This window comes from Ylistrum balloti, unplaced genomic scaffold (assembly GCF_031769215.1).
Source record: "Ylistrum balloti isolate Yb309-2 unplaced genomic scaffold, AGI_CSIRO_Ybal_v1 Utg371048, whole genome shotgun sequence".
NCBI lineage: Eukaryota > Metazoa > Mollusca > Bivalvia > Pectinida > Pectinidae > Ylistrum > Ylistrum balloti.
In genome coordinates, this window is record NW_026782580.1 from 987019 (window position 1) to 1005370 (window position 18352).

General features: G+C 37.6%; 1 protein-coding gene across 1 annotated transcript in view; it reads right to left on the minus strand.

The window, feature by feature from the left end:
- The window catches only part of LOC132560333 (voltage-dependent calcium channel subunit alpha-2/delta-3-like), a 173708-nt gene that overhangs the window by 82820 nt on the left and 72536 nt on the right, over nt 1-18352 (minus strand). The window lies entirely within an intron of this gene.

Genomic DNA, 18352 nt, shown 5'->3' on the forward strand with positions numbered 1-18352 from the left:
TTGGTTAGTACAATCCAAGTGCTAAAATTGTCACTTGGAACTTGTCATGATGGCAGCCCATGTGTGAGAGTACACTATATATGCCAATAAGTTTTCTGATGTGTTGCTAAAACTTCCGGAGTCTTGAGTATGTATACTTGGATCAATCTCAAAACAAAGATCATTTTTGAAAAGATTTGATGACAAAATAATCATTCATAAAATGTGATTTACAATAAATTGTGTCGGTGTTTTGTTACCTATAGGACATCAAACCGCAGCATGTCAATATTGTCATAGCAAATGTTGCCATCTTTGAACTTAAGTGAACATGAAATGAAGTATGCATTTATCAATTATAGAAAATTTTAAGTCTTGCCCTGAAAAATTTCACAGGGCACTTACCTCTTTGCTGATGTTATAATCATCTTTCTAAAAGATTTCATCAGGGTGCATAATGTATTGTATGGAAGTAAGATTGAAAATCCATCTGGTCATACTATCAGAACATTGACTTTTTAATCTTTCTTCAAATTATTTATTGCTTAAATTATCATGAACACTGGTAAGGTGACCATAAAATGTTCTCAAACCATTTTTTTCCTATGCCATGTTTCACGGCATCTGAAAGGCCCTTAAATATAACCACAAACTTAACAGCCAATGAAACATGGCGTTTTAAAGGCGAATGATTTATCACATGATCTGCTATTTTTGTATCCAATGTTCACTGAAAGCGATCTGCAGAACACATTTTATGAAAGTTGCAGAGATACACACTGTATATATCAACTTTGTAATGACGCCCTATTGTGAAGCCTACACAATAATGGATAAATGAATTATTTGGTAAAATATTTGCTAATGACAATGTAGTGTCAGGTACAAATTTGACAATAAGTTAACTGTGAATATTAACAAATCATTCATGACAATTTATGATAGCAGGTTACATGTTTCAAAGAATAAACAATTTAGATAATGTACAGTGTTACATTATCCCCAGCACCCTGACGTTTAATCATGTAACATATACATAAATATTGTAGTAACTCAGTCCATTCCACCACTGGTACTGATGGTTTATAGTAGATCATCTTTTATGGTTGTATGGTTTGACAACACTCGCAAATAAAAATTAACTCTTTTATTTCGCTTATCTGTTTCATGGTAACAGAAAAAGTATTTAAATGGAGAACTGTCCTATAGAAAAAGGCACTAGTACGTTACTAGCTTCATTACATGAAATGGTTTCAGAGCACTGGTCCGGAAAATGACCTCGAAAAGATGGAAGGACATAGCCAAATTCACTATCCCTTGCAAATGCATTTCATTGGAAGGGGGGAAAATGAATCTCGTTTGGTGCATCAGAAAGTTAATTTCCAGATTTAGACATCCAAAAAACATGTTAATGTCATGTTCTGCTTATTATAAAATTTTCCACAGACAAATGGAACACGATATTAAGCTGTATTTTCATGCATGCCTACTTTTTTTCAGTGTCCATCATCTTGGTATTTTGCTGTATTTCAATTTGAAAAACTTCATTATTTAGTAACAATTTGTTTGTGTTGACAATGTTATAAAACAGTAACAAAAAGTTTTTTAAAAGAAGTAATTTAATCCAAAATTTCCTTGCACCTTTAATTGTCAAGTCAAAACTTTTGTCATTCTCAACTTTTGATGAAAATAACCATGTAGCTTTTTTTCGCTTTTTTTTTTTAACAAGAAACAAATTGGGATTTTGTGTGGACCATTCTTAGACTCTAAATGTCATCAGTGTATAGGTGTGATGTTGTAAATGTTATCAAGAGTACCCTTTCTGGAAAATTGTCAATATGTGCAGCAATTATGTTTCCATCAAACCAAAAAATACTCAGCATTTTCTGGTATATAATAAAACCAAATATCATGATAGGTCTGTTAATGGAATTTTTCCAGCAAAAATGGGTTGAAAATTCCATGCTTCATATATGAAGCTTTCACCAGAAACACCTTCAACAATTAAGAAAATTTAGCAAATTACAGTACCTCATCTAACGTGAAATTATATGTCAAGAAAACGCTGAATCCATGCCTCAAGGAAGAAGTTCAGTGACTTAGGTAGCATAGAAGACGTTTACTAAAAGCCAAAATATAACTATTTTAAAAAGCAGAAGTAAAAAGTTAGGTCAGAGTGACCTGCTTTTGATTTTTGATTCATGATACATAATTTCACAAAGGAAGTATGAAGTTTCAGTGAGAAGTAGTGGCAGGAGATAGAGTCGGACAAGAAAGTAGGAAAACGAATAAATGAAGACCACATCAAGCTATTGTCTAAATTTACATTTATACCCACTACTTTTTTTTAGTGTCTAATCACCTACCAATAATTTCTGTATTAGCTGAAAATCTTTAAATTAAAATATTGTAATCTCTTTAACAAAGTACAGATTAATTCACAAGCCTGTCTCTTATAAGGAATGCAGAATGTTCCTTACATTTGGTAAATCAACACTCTAGAACCTATAGGTCACCCTAGCTTAGCATCACTGCAGGAATCATTGATGATAATTTCTTTGCAGATTACAGAACAATTGATAACCTATTACATGTTACATTACACGTAAAATCACAGCCTCAGGTATTTCATGACAAACTTATTGCTCCCATCATGATAAAATGCTAATTAAAATCAATTCTTAACTGACAAATGCATGTTACAGGATGTTATAATTGTAAAACCGGAAAGCGTAATGAGTGGCGCCATCTAGACAGCATGCCTTTGGCGACAATATTAAGGTATTTTTCGCATGCATGAAATGGTATCAGATGACGACATCCTTCCTCCTCACAAATTACTGGAAATTTAACAGAAGACATTCAAAAGGAGTAGGAACGGACAGTCACACATCCATCTGATAGGGTTGCCTGTAAGGACTAACTGAAGTGTTTTAATGTCAGTGGAGGCATTGGTTGTTGCTGACATAAAAATCAGGTCAATCTGCCGACTGACCAAATCAACCACTAATGACAGGATCCCAGTATCTTACACAATCAGAGCAACCAGCTGGAGGGGAGGAAAATACTGGTTATAATGAAGGCGCCAAGAGAAACCCTAAGTCTGCTATAGCAACAACAGCTATTAGACCTCTCCAATTACTGCCAAAAGTTTGGATGATTTAAAAGACCATGGTTACTATAAACCACAAAACAATGATGCTGCTTTAATGCTGATGTTTTATAACATATCATGGTCTGAGGTTCACCCAAACCAATTTGTAGCTTGTCTTTATTCAAAGGCTAGCTTCTTCTGAAATTAGATTAATGTTATAATAAGGACAGTGACCCTTACAAGCAGAGAAACCCACAACAGTGACAACATCTGTAAGCCCTCTCCAAGTATCGCCATCCATAATGTTGAAGCATGTGGAAAGTATGTACTCTTTATCTGAAGATACGTATAAAATCTCTGACGGCGAGTGGAAACATGAAAACTTTCAACTTGTATACCAGGCAGAACTCAATATGTTCAGTGAATTTTATAACCACATTAGCAAACAGCAAATTAATAAATTTTACATAATAAAGTGGGAGGGGATTGATCATGCATGGACTTTCATGTTCGGTTATAGTCATGATCCTCCTTGATAATGCTGATCTGTTTAAGAGGATTGCTATACTGTTGCTATACAGGAAAACATCTTAACCTTTAACTAAAAAGGGGGTTCAGAAGAAACCAGTGTAACTTGTACTGTGAAGAGGTTCAGAAGAAACCAAAGTTACTTGTACTGATAAGGGGTTCAGAAGAAACCAAAGTAACTTGTACTGTGAAGAGGTTCAGAAGAAACCAGAATAACTTGTACTGGGAAGGGGTTCAGAAGAAACCAAAGTAACTTGTACTGAGAAAGGGTTCAGAAGAAACCAAAGTTACTTGTACTGGGAAGGGGTTCAGAAGAAACCAGAGTAACTTGTACTGAGAAGAGGTTCAGAAAAAACTAAAGTAACTTGTACTGATAAGGAGTTCAGAAGAAACCAGAGCAACTTGTACTGAGAAGGGGTTCATAAGAAACAAAACAAAGAAACCAAAGTAACTTGTACTGGGAAGGGGTTCAGAAGAAACCAAAGTAACCAAAGTAACTAGTACTGAGAAGGGGTTCAGAAGAAACCAGAGTAAATTGTACTGAGAAGGGGTTCATAAGAAACACAACAAAGAAACCAAAGTTACTTGTACTGGGAAGGGGTTCAGAAGAAATCAAAGCAACTTGTACTGGGAAGAGGTCCAGAAGAAACCAAAGTAACTTGTATTGAGCAGGTGCTCTGGAGAAACCAAAAAAACTTGTACCTAGAAGGGGTTCAGAAGAAACCAAAATAACTTGTACTGGGAAGGGGTTCAGTATAAACCAAAGTAACTTGTACTGATAAGGGGTTCAGAAGAAACCAAAATAACTTGTACAGGGAAGAGGTTCAGAAGAAACCAAAGTAACTTGTACTGGGAAGGGGTTCAGAAGAAACCAAAGTAAATTGTACTGAGAAGGGGCTCTGAAGAAACCAAAGTAACTTGTACTGAGACAAGGTTCAGAAGAAACCAGAGTAACTTGTAATGGGAAGAGGTTCAGAAGAAACCAAAGTAACTTGTACTGGAAAGGGGTCCAGAAGAAACCAGAGTATCTTGTACTGAGACAAGGTTCAGAATAAACCAAAGTCACTTGTACTGGGAAGGGGTTCAGAATAAACCAAAGTAATGTGTACTGGGAAGGGGTTCCGAAGAAACAAAGAAACCAAAGTAACTTGTACTGAGACGAGGATCAAAAGAAACCAAAGTAACTTGTACTGATAAGGGGTTCAGAAGAAACCAAAATAATTTGTACTGTGAAGGAGTTCAGAAGAAACCAAAGTAACTTGTACTGAGAAAAGGTTCAGAAGAAACCAAAGTTACTTGTACTGGGAAGGGGTCCAGAAGAAACCAGAGTAACTTGTACTGAGAAAGGGTTCAGAAGAAACCAAAGTTACTTGTACTGATAAGGGGTTCAGAAGAAACCAGAGTAACTTGTACTGATAAGGAGTTCAGAAGAAACCAGAGCAACTTGTACTGAGAAGGGGTTCATAAGAAACAAAACAAAGAAACCAAAGTAACTTGTACTGGGAAGGGGTTCAGAAGAAACCAAAGTAACCAAAGTAACTAGTACTGAGAAGGGGTTCAGAAGAAACCAGAGTAAATTGTACTGAGAAGGGGTTCATAAGAAACACAACAAAGAAACCAAAGTTACTTGTACTGGGAAGGGGTTCAGAAGAAATCAAAGTAACTTGTACTGGGAAGGGGTCCAGAAGAAACCAAAGTAACTTGTATTGAGCAGGTGCTCTGGAGAAACCAAAAAAACTTGTACCTAGAAGGGGTTCAGAAGAAACCAAAGTAACTTGTACTGGGAAGGGGTTCAGTATAAACCAAAGTAACTTGTACTGATAAGGGGTTCAGAAGAAACCAAAATAACTTGTACAGGGAAGAGGTTCAGAAGAAACCAAAGTAACTTGTACTGGGAAGGGGTTCAGAAGAAACCAAAGTAAATTGTACTGAGAAGGGGCTCTGAAGAAACCAAAGTAACTTGTACTGAGACAAGGTTCAGAAGAAACCAGAGTAACTTGTAATGGGAAGAGGTTCAGAAGAAACCAAAGTAACTTGTACTGGAAAGGGGTCCAGAAGAAACCAGAGTATCTTGTACTGAGACAAGGTTCAGAATAAACCAAAGTCACTTGTACTGGGAAGGGGTTCAGAATAAACCAAAGTAATGTGTACTGGGAAGGGGTTCCGAAGAAACAAAGAAACCAAAGTAACTTGTACTGAGACGAGGTTCAAAAGAAACCAAAGTAACTTGTACTGAGAAAGGATTCTGAAGAAACCAAAATAATTTGTACTGTGAAGGAGTTCAGAAGAAACCAAAGTAACTTGTACTGAGAAGAGGTTCAGAGAAAATCACTGTAACTTTTACTGAGACGAGGTTCAGAAGAAACAAAGAAACCAAAATAACTTGTACTGAGAAGAGGTTCAGAAGAAACCAAAGTAACTTGTACTGAGACAAGGTTCAGAAGAAACCAAAGTAACTTGTACTGAGAATGGATTCAGAGAAAATTCATCAGATTCCCAGTCAACAAAAAGCTTCCTTTTTTTTTCCCTCATCCATACATGTATATAGCTACAACCAGTACACATAGGTCTTGTTAAGGGATGTACTGCCTAGCATCACACTATATTTCAGTCTGTAAAAATTGAAAAAAAAAAATTCAATGAAAAGCTAACTCTGAGTTTGATCTGAGAGGCTGGGGTACAATAATTTAATTACAAAGATAAGGAGTTCATTTTAAAAGGCATATCTATTAATGGGTCTGACATTATCAACTTCCTTCAGATACAGAGCAAACCTCACTGCGAACCATCCTTAACCACAAGGCCATCTGCTCCCCTATTTCAAAAGACATTACCATTTTATAATGGAAGCTGAAATAGTATCAGTATACATGGCTGGTTCAGGATGGATGTTAGTCCCGTAGGTGGCTGTCATATCTGCTTGTCCCTTACTTCCCACAAGCCTAAGCTGTATGCAGGCTGGATTTTAAACCCATTTGAGTAACAATTTTCTACTGCTACAGGAGCTAGTTCCTGTTACACAGAAACCTAAGTGGCAAACCCTGTACACATAAGTTTCTGTCACTGCACTGTACACAGACACCTAAGTGGCAAACCCTGTACACATAAGTTTCTGTCACTGCACTGTACACAGACACCTAAGTGGCAAACCCTGTACACATAAGTTTCTGTCACTGCACTGTACACAGACACCTAAGTGGCAAACCCTGTACACATAAGTTTCTGTCACTGCACTGTACACAGACACCTAAGTGGCAAACCCTGTACACATAAGTTTCTGTCACTGCACTGTACACACTAAGTTTACACATAAGTTTCTGTCACTGCACTGTACACAGACACCTAAGTGGCAAACCCTGTACACAGTTTCTGTCACTGCACTGTACACAGACACCTAAGTGGCAAACCCTGAACACATACGTTTCTGTCACTGCACTGTACACAGACACCTAAGTGGCAAACCCTGTACACATAAGTTTCTGTCACTGCACTGTACACAGACACCTAAGTGGCAAACCCTGTACACATAAGTTTCTGTCACTGCACTGTACACAGACACCTAAGTGGCAAACCCTGTACACATAAGTTTCTGTCACTGCACTGTACACAGACACCTAAGTGGCAAACCCTGTACACATAAGTTTCTGTTTCTGTCACTGCACTGTACACAGACACCTAAGTGGCAAACCCTGTACACATAAGTTTCTGTCACTGCACTGCACTGTACACAGACACCTAAGTGGCAAACCCTGTACACATAAGTTTCTGTCACTGCACTGTACACAGACACCTAAGTGGCAAACCCTGTACACATAAGTTTCTGTCACTGCACTGTACACAGACACCTAAGTGGCAAACCCTGTACACATAAGTTTCTGTCACTGCACTGTACACAGACACCTAAGTGGCAAACCCTGTACACATAAGTTTCTGTCACTGCACTGTACACAGACACCTAAGTGGCAAACCCTGTACACATAAGTTTCTGTCACTGCACTATACACAGACACCTAATTGGCAAACCCTGTACACATAAGTTTCTGTCACTGCACTATACACAGACACCTAAGTGGCAAACCCTGTACACATAAGCCCCTGTGACTGCCCTTTACATAGAAACCGAGGTGGCAAAACCTGTACACAGAACCCCCTGTGACTGCCCTGAACACAGAAGCCCCTTTGATTGCCCTGTACATAGAGACCCAGGTGGCAAAACCTGTACACAGAAACCCTTGTGACTGCCCTGAACACAGAAGCCCATGTGACTGCCCTGTACATAGAAACCCAGGTGGCAAAACCTGTACACAGAAGCCCTTGTGACTGCCCTGAACACAGAAGCCCCTGTGACTGCCCTGTACATAGAAACCTAGGTGGCAAAACCTGTACACAGAAACCCTTATTACTGTCCTGAACAAAGAAGCCCCTGTGACTGCCCTGGACACGTAAGCTCCTGTGACTGCTCTGAACACAGAAGCCTCTGTGACTGCCCTGAACACAGAAGCCTGTGTTAAATGAACTGGGTTGGGGCATTTAGGGAATAACTGCATAGTTTTACCGACATTGGGTTATTGATTATCCTGAAGCAGCACCCTAGCACATTAATGCCAAGTGCAATCAGTGATTGCAAAACTCATCCTACACAGCCATAGGAAAATGCTTACAATGAAGTTTTCAAAATTCTAAAACCAATTTTGAAGCATTACATGCAGGTCACATATAAGGAAGTGTCAGCTAATTAATTGCAATCTTCATTCGCCAAGCCCATTTTTATAAAAAATAAATTGGAATTGAAGTTTTATTCTGTGGGGAAAAAAATTAATGAAAATAAAATTGATCCTTTAAAACAGGATCGAACCTTAATGCAATCTTAATGCATTTTATGCACTACCATTAGATTTATGCGGGGATGGAACAAATAAGCATTGTTATGTCAGTAAACTCAGGTTTAATGTAAAATAGATACAGTAAAACATTTCTGATGTCGAACTTTTCGGGATCATGTCAATATTTCCAGGAATACCCAGTGTCCCAGTATGACACCAAGTCTGAATAATGCATTCAACATTTAATCAATCCTATTTGACTTACTTATCATTTCAATGACAGGAAATATATTGAAGAGATACGTTAAAATATGTCATTCGTCGCAAAATGCAACATGGAGAAAACACATCCATGAGAATTATGGAAGAATGATGAATATTTTTAAGTTAACATCTTTAAATGGTAAAGAAATGTTGATTTTTATTTTGCCTGACACCTGTTCAATGAGCAGAGGCAAAAAATACTACGAAATTGAAGGAACGAGTATAAAAGCTAGTTTGAGGAATGTTGTTTATTCGATAAAGTAACTGTTTGAGGAATCCAAAGTTAAATACACAGAAATATATAAGAACATGATCAGGACCAGGAGATGATTTCAACAAATAGAAGGTATTGGAGTAAGATTTTAGGAAGTGAGGTTTAAGTGCATTTACAGAAGGAGAGAATTTGGAAAAAATCCCAAAGTAGTTCAACATATCATTTAATCACACCAAGATGACACCAAATACATACACCAAGGAGGAAAATACTGAATGCACCTGACTTCTGTAGTAAAAAGCATTGGAAAAATTACTCTCAATATATATTTCTGAAAGTGTTTGATTTTTATCAATGATTCGTTTTATACTGAACAGGAAGTGTGTGGGATTTATGTATACAAGTTACTGGCAAAGTAACATGGCTGCTTCAACATCCAAGCAACCAAAATCTGAGTCTCATTTATGGAAATAACAACTGTATGCATATTATATTTTTGTGAGAGTAAAATTAATTTTTGCTTGACCACTATACAGAGAACGAACAGCAGATCAAATGGGTCAATGCCACCAAGAACCTGCAGACTGTGCCTCACCGTATCATGAACACCCTTGGTGTCTCAATCTACCACATGGTTGGAACACACCTCTCTCTTCATAAATTTCCCTTTACCTGACAAGTCTGATGTGACCCGGCGACGACACCATTACTGTTTTTGAAGCCAGCTGGGGTTGCCATCCTTCAAGCTGATGCCATGGCTTCGATGACTTGGCACACTAACTTGCCCTAGATATTTAACTCAACACAGACTTCATAAGATTAACACTGTTGTCTGTCTCAGAAGAAGACATCATGCCTTGTTGTGGAGGTGTTCTTCTATACTTTCAGTACAAATTAGATGTACCCGTCAGAGGCTCAGTTAATTCATTAAACAAGCCAGGTTTTCTCCATCCTATACCTCAGTATTATATTAGGAAGGACAATAACCTTGGTGGACCAGTCAGTAGCATGACATGTCAATTACAACTGCCAATCACATATACAAAATGTAGAGATAGTCATCAAGTTAGGCACCATCATGTTCATCATTCAATCCCACACTTAGCCTCCCCATTTCCAATGTCCAATAGTAATATTTCTTCACTTAAACTTTTCATTTAAATTTCAAATCAAATGGTCTGTTTCAAAATTTTACTTCTCCATTCAATTAAAATGTTTTCTTATCAAAATTATTTTTTTCAATTTGATTTCATCTTTAAATATTATGTTTCAATGCCTGAAACACAACTGTAAAAGAGGCTCATAATATTGTCTAGTAACATTTAATAGAAAAGAAAAAATGCTTCCAAGATCTGTGAAATTTTTATTAAAAACAATAAATCTTGTGTCAGTTTATCAAATAGATAAATACCTGTAACATCATTATCACTGGTGAAACTGTTCTCTCCCAGCAAGCAAAAAAAAAAAAAAAAAACGAAGAAAACACCAAACATTCTATTAATGATCAATAAGAAAGCAAACCAAAACCTTTCAACTCTGACTTTACTGTGAACAACATCTTTAAACACATTCACTTTGTGTTATTTCAAAGATCACCTATTGGGTCAAATTTGCTATTACAAATTTAGTCAGTGATGCCCTAATATGTATATATGTATAGTTATGGCCCTTTGTTCAGTCATAAATTGTCTGGCATGCCAGCAAATCTTGCTGGGATTAGTAATTGTCTTCTGTAATCCTTGTGTCTATTTTTAACCATGCAAAGCCGAGATTCTGACAGCACGACTACCAACTAGCGCCTAACTGATTTCATCAGTTTGGTCATATTCCATAGAACATCACACCATCAGTAGCGTAACTCTGATGGATCACAACACTATGCTTGATCCATGTTAAGCTATATATCACAAAAATTATATCGTGATAGGAAGGAGGAAAAAAGCAGCATGGGGCTGGAGTTATAAAAATAATCATGTTGAAACATTGGGCAACATGACATTTACCTAATGACTCTCAGAATCTGGCAGCAACGAAACAATGTATATGGTCGAGTTCTCAGGGATCTTATCTAATTTGTATTTTTAGCAAAATTAATATCCCTGTGACCAGTAGGAAATGCAGGCATCACAATCTAGTGCAAACATTGATCCCATATGCATCTGACTTTGTCCCCATCTGAACCGACTTCAACCTGATCCCATCCCCACCGGACTTTCTTCCCCATCTCAGGCTGTCCAGCACTTCTTGACAAAAAATTAGGGCTAATTTTAGGGAAAATTTAGGGCTAAAATTAGGAATTTTGTTACTAGAATAGGGAGTATGAAAGCATTAAACTGACTTACCTTTGCAAATTTGACAAAATAGAAACTAACATACAATGCCTTAATTGCAGGAAAGGTGTCTTCCAGGGTTTCAGTGTCCCAGCTGCTGTTGGCTGTGACCTGAAGAATCACACCTCTGTCACTCAGTCACAACCAATAACAATCTGGGTACATAGATCTACTGGTCAACTGCCTTTCATGGTCTACCCTGAATTAGAACTACAGACTACATTAAAATACATTTTAAGTACGAATTTAATGAAAACATTTTCAGTAAATTGTAAGAAATATAAAAAAAGTAGGAACTGAAGTGAAAAATTAGGGCTTTTTTTAGGAATTCCCTTTGAATTTTTCATTTTTTTAGGAATTTTAGCAAAACTGAAAAAAATTACGATTTTTTAGGATTTTAGGATTTTTTAGGGACGCTGGACAGCCTGCCATCTGAACCCACTCCAACCTGATCACATACACACCTGGCTCAGCCCTCATCTAAACCCACCCCAACCTGATCACATACACACCTGGCTCAGCCCTCATCTAAACCCACCCCAACCTGATCACATACACACCTGGCTTAGCCCTCATCTGAACCCACTCCAACCTGATCACATACACACCTGGCTCAGCCCTCATCTAAACCCACCCCAACCTGATCACATACACACCTGGCTCAGCCCTCATCTAAACCCACCCCAACCTGATCACATACACACCTGGCTAAGCCCTCATCTGAACCCACTCCAACCTGATCACATACACACCTGGCTCAGCCCTCATCTAAACCCACCCCAGCCTGATCACATACACACCTGGCTTAGCCCTCATCTGAATCCTTGTCACCCTGACTCTGCCCCATTCTAAACCCATCCCAACTTGATCACATACACACCTGGCTTAGCCCTCATCTAAACCCACCCCAACCTGATCACATACACACCTGGCTTAGCCCTCATCTAAACCCACTCCAACCTGATCACATACACACCTGGCTCAGCCCTCATCTAAACCCACTCCAACCTGATCACATACACACCTGGCTTAGCCCTCATCTGAACCCACTCCAACCTGATCACATACACACCTGGCTCAGCCCTCATCTAAACCCACCCCAACCTGATCACATACACACCTGGCTTAGCCCTCATCTGAATCCTTGTCACCCTGACTCTGCCCCATTCTAAACCCATCCCAACTTGATCCCATCCTACACATATACACTTTTCCTTGTAAATGTCAAATGTTCGTCTGTATTTTACAGTGTGATATTTGAAATCATCAAACCATTTTCTGGAAATGTTTGGAGTTTCAGTTAAGCTTTCCAATTCAGTTGTGAGGATATGAGTAGAAAGCTGAGAGTTTCTTAAAATGTTTGAAATCCTTGTGTCATAACTGTATGAGAAAATCACTTACACAGCCCTGGTAAACATCGAAGTCATTTAAAGTTCCCTTAACTTGAGACTGATAGTGATATCTATAAAGATATTTGTTTTGATATTAGGCTGCCATGAACACAGAATAAATTGATGTAAATAGATTTCTCAGAACAATGTAATATTGATTCATTTTTACAGCAAGTGATTACCCACAATAAGGTTTTATCTAATTCTGAAGAATTTCACTCACAAAGACACTAATTATAGAAAATTGAGATGAATCCTTTTGAAACTAATCCATTTCAAAATATTATTTCCATTAAAACTGAAGCATACAAATTTTTCACCCATTAGGCTATTTAGGACATCAATCATCATGCATATTCTTGACAGTATAGAAATGTTTCTGAATCTGCACTAATGTCTGAAATATTTAGCGCAATGCTTTAAGTTAATTCTAAACATACAAATGCAGTATTTAATAAGTTCAGCAGAAGTTTAAAATCAATATTTCAGACATTGAGGTGCTTCAATAAGGTATTGAACTGTAAGATATTCGGAGCACTGACAACATCTGAAGTTGTTTTATAGAAAGTGATAACAACATGAAGATAAATTTATGAGCTAAGTTTCATGTATAAAACGTCTCTGAAAACGAGGAGTCTCAACCAAGGAAATGACAATCTGGGGAAAGAAATGAAACGCTGAGATAACTAATCATTTTTTTTTTATATTTAAAGCCAGATTGACGTAAGCCAGATTCCTGCATGTTCTTAAGAGTATACATGGTTACATGCTGGTTTCATTTCCTGTCTTTATTGGGTTAATGGATTGAGGTAAGCTCTGAGGATTTCCCATCAACCATCATCACGACACATCTGTCACTTGTAATGCTCAACAACCAGGAAACATGCAACAAATTTGCTTTTAAATCATTGTTTTGGTTTTCTAACAAGTGTTATAGTACATATGCTTCATTGCAGCTGAACTTTTGTGTCCTAACAATAGTTCTATTGTCATCTCTTACATCCTTTGCAAACCTTTCTCATGTGTTCTTCTTTTTCTTACTCAATTCCAGTAAAAACAGCCTGTTGAACTTTGCCTGGAATATTCGAATATTCAATTTTGGCCATTTCATCAATTTGAAACTTGATTCTGTGCTAATTGTATAACACATTGAAACAATGTTTTGGTTCTACCTCTGTGCCCATATTGATGGCCACTCACCTGTAATCTGTATTAACAAGTAAACAATAGTTTAAAGATGTATCTAGTTGTTGTATAACAAAGACATATACTGACAAATTCTGTTAGAACGTTAAGGTTAACACTGACAAACCTGAGCCAAACTCAAATTGTAACACAGATCAAACCTGAGCCTGACTCAAGGGTTAACATTGATAAAACCTGAGCCAAACTCAAAGTGTAACACAGATAAAACCTGAGCCTGACTCGAGGGTTAACGCAGATCAAACCTGAGACAAACTCAAAGTGTAACACTGATAAAACCTAAGCCAAACTCAAAGTGTAACACAGATAAAACCTGAGCCAAACTCAAAGTGTAACACAGATAAAACCTGAGCCTGACTCAAGGGTTAACGCAAATCAAACCTGAGACAAAATCAAAGTGTAACACTGATAAAACCTAAGCCAAACTCGAAGTGTAACACAGATAAAACCTAAGCCAAACTTGAAGTGTAACACAGATAAAACCTGAGCCAAACTTGAAGTGTAACACAGATAAAACCTAAGCCAAACTTGAAGTGTAACACAGATAAAACCTGAGCCAAACTTGAAGTGTAACACAGATAAAACCGGACTCAAACTCGAAGTGTAACACAGATCAAACCTAAGCCAAACTCGAAGTGTAACACAGATAAAACTTTAGCCTAACTCTAAGGTTAACACCGATAACACCTGAGCCTAACTCTAAGGTTAACACTGACAAACCTGAGCCTTATCTAAGGTTATCACTGATAAAACCTGAACCTGACCCTAAGGTTAACGCTTATATTCCACTGCAAGTTAAATGTGGATCAAATTGAAAAAATCTCTAAAACAGCTCTGTGGCTTATATTCTTGAGTACGGTTTATAGGTCTAAAAATATGGTAGGTCAAGTAGGTCAAGCAACCCTACTTTCCATATGTAACACACTGTCAACAAGAGGAAGTCATATCCAAAGTATAAAGTTCCAATGACTTGTGGCGTAGAAGATAGGGCCAGAACAATCTTTTTCTTTGATGTAGGTCAAAGGTCAAAATGTAGGTCAGAGAGACCTACTTTTGATATGCGACACACTTTCTCACCAATGTGAAACCATATCCCCAGTATAAAGTTCCCGTGATAAGTAGTATGAAAGATAGGGCCATGACTAATTGACCAAAAACAATCCATCATCCTCACTGATTGTTTAAGACAACATGCAACAGTTTTTTATGGTATATTCAGATAAATTCAAGATTTTGTCAGCTCTAAAACAGATTGGAACTGGTGTGTTCTACTGATGTTAATAGATCACTAAGGTGTCCACAGCAGTGACCATTGTGAATCAATAAGTTAAACACCTTGTTGACAGTTGGGAAGTTTCAATGAAATCCTTTCAGCAATCACAAATCACTGATTATCTGGACAGCCAGATCGTGGAGAGCTGGCGACAGAAGCACTGCTCTATGTTAGGATAGGGGGACATCAGGAGGTCATCTTAGATTTCTCTTGGGACTGCAATGCTTTTCTATGAATTAGAAGGAGCATTTGGTGTGACAAGCACAAGGCTATCCCTAGATGAAGATACCATTATGAGGTGGCCCTTTACATTATAAACATTGGTAATTTTCTTGTAGGATGTATCCCTTGATGGAAGTATGAACAGATGTGACAGCCATGTCAGTGACCAGGCCAATGGTCAGTAAATGACAATGATGGAACCTGGCAGTATCTCGATTGTCATTCCCATGTTGTAACAACGCAATGTCAAAAGATGTGTTAGAGCAACATAACAGTAGCAATAATGGGGATGTCTGGTTCACCACCAAAGATTTTTATCTTGGTAAGCACATTTTGCATATCTACAGAATCACACCAACAACACATATGAAAAGTTTCATTACAATTAGATAGGTGGTGTCTGATAAAAAAGATAATTATAATTTCAACAGATTGACCCTTGACCTGAGGACATGTCCATCCAATCAAACACCCTCATACAATGCGTATCAAATATAAACAAGAAGTTATTGAATGAAAACTAATGTGAGGGAGGTCTGAATCACATTCCCTTGCTTCCTACTTATATCCTTACTATTTTGCTAAAATACAATTGTCTTTTGAAGCAGATACATAGGGATTGAAATGAAGAATATTGATTGTTTGGGGGTTGATAAGGAATGTGAGTTGATAGTAAGTAGGCAAAGATGGTTTGGGGTTAATATGGAATAGATTGATGGGTTGTGGGTTGGGGAATTGTGGGTTGGTCAGTTTTGGTTTACTGGTTGTGGGTTGATAACTGATGAAATTATTGCAAGATATATTCTATCAGGCTGTCCAATGAAAAAAGTAAGTGGGCTGATGTTTTTTTTTGGGGTTAATAGGAAATGAATTGATGGGTTCTGAGTTAGTGGGTTGATGGTTTTTGGGGTTGATAGGAAATGAATTGATGGGTTGTTAGTTAGTAGGTTGTGAGTTAGTGGTTTGATGGGTTGCAGGGTGATGGAATGTAAGTTGGTGGGTTGATTGTACAGCAGATGAACAACAAACACTATATAATCACATCCAATATTTCCTTTACATGGGTTAACACTTAAATTTTATATTTTTATAATACATGATGGGTGGGGTATGTTGTTCTAAAAATTATATATAATTTGTTAGAACACCATGGTGGCGTTTTTGATCCCCACCTAGGACCAAATGTCTTCAAATGTAAAATTTGTTGTTCATGCTTGAAACTCTTATGTTTCAAGTTCGTCGTTTATATATTAAAAAATGGCCAATTTCAATCAAATCTGATCTTTTGTCTGGTCTTTTATGCTTATACATTTGGTCCAACTAGCTTGCCCTCACCACGGTCATGTATAAATACTAATATTAATATTATATATATAATCTTTATTTATTTCAATAAGAGAGAAGTTATATACATGAGAGGTTACACATACATCTGAGCTTCCTATTCTTTCTATGTTGGTCACCTGGCAGCATCAGGATAATGTGATGATGAGCACAGGACAGCCATTAACACCCACAACAATTATATCTAAGCACATCATCACAAACACAAATAATTGCTTCTTTTATCAGGTATAATTTGAAATCACCTAAGGTCAACAGATTATAAATATTACTTCTCCTGCATGATATTGTTTTCAGAATTTTACACAAAATGACATAACATAATATCAGAAAATCTGGAATAAGACAAATGATTTTTAATCCACTGCTAGAGAGAAATATCATGAATACTTCAAAACTTGAAATATTGAAACGGTTTTTACAATGAACTTAATGGTTCCATCAACTTGGCACTCTCCATGTTCTATCTCCATTAAAGGCACATGTGACAGGACATTAATTTGAGCCAAGCACTAATAGCAAGGTATTAACAAAAATGAATCACTTCAGTCGCATATCTAATTTGAATTTTAACCCCTCCAAAAAAAATTATAACTGAAAACATCTCATTTTGTTATCTCAAGGACAATTAAGATACTACAGTGTGACATTGACTGTGTGCCCATCTCTTTGTGACCACTAATGTGTGACTACTACTGTGTGACCAATAAAACTGTAATGCTGTGGTGCTGAGAGTGTTGTTATAGACAGTAACCACTGTGGTGCTGAGAGTGTTGTTATAGACAGTAACCACTGTGGTGCTGAGAGTGTTGTTATAGACAGTATCCACTGTGGTGCTGTAAGTGTTGTTATAGACTGTATCCACTGTGGTGCTGTGAGTCTTCTTAGAGACAGTAACCACTGTGGTACTGTGAGTGTTGCTATAGACAGTAACCACTGTGGTGCTAAGAGTGTTATAGACTCTAACCACTGTGGTGCCGCGAGTCTTCTTAGAGACAGTAACCACTGTGGTGCTGTGAGTGTTGCTATAGACATCCCTGTTCTGTAAGACCCTTTATGTAGACATTTTAACATCTTATTGCCTGTAGCCGATACTTGAGGTAATGAGATATATGTCTTTCATCTTGACAGTTCAACCTCTGATGGTATTTAATCCAATGATGGAGCTTCTCTTGCTTAAGTCAAATCAACATGAGGCCTCCACACTAATCACAATCAGCCTGAATCACATGCTATTTGGTAGACTGATTATGATAGCCAGGTTTCTAGAGTGTGGGTTTAGCCTGACAACTCTGCCTAAGATAATGTGAATCAAAATCTATAGCATCTTTAAACACTGTCATTATCACTTGAGCGTAAAAACCCTGGTCATTGTAAGATCATCACCACAAATGGAATAGTACCCTGTTAATATAGAGTGCCAAAGTCACTTAACACAAAAGCATCACTTCAGTGTCTAGTGGTGACCAGTGGTGTAGAGAGGAACACTGTCTCCATCACTTCAGTGTCTAATGGTGACCAGGTGGTGTAGAGGGGAACACTCTCTTGATCACTTCAGTGTCTAATGGTGACCAGGTGGTGTAGAGGGGAACACTGTCTCCATCACCTCAGTGTCTAATGGTGACCAGGTGGTGTAGAGGGGAACACTCTCTTGATCACTTCAGTGTCTAATGGTGACCAGGTGATG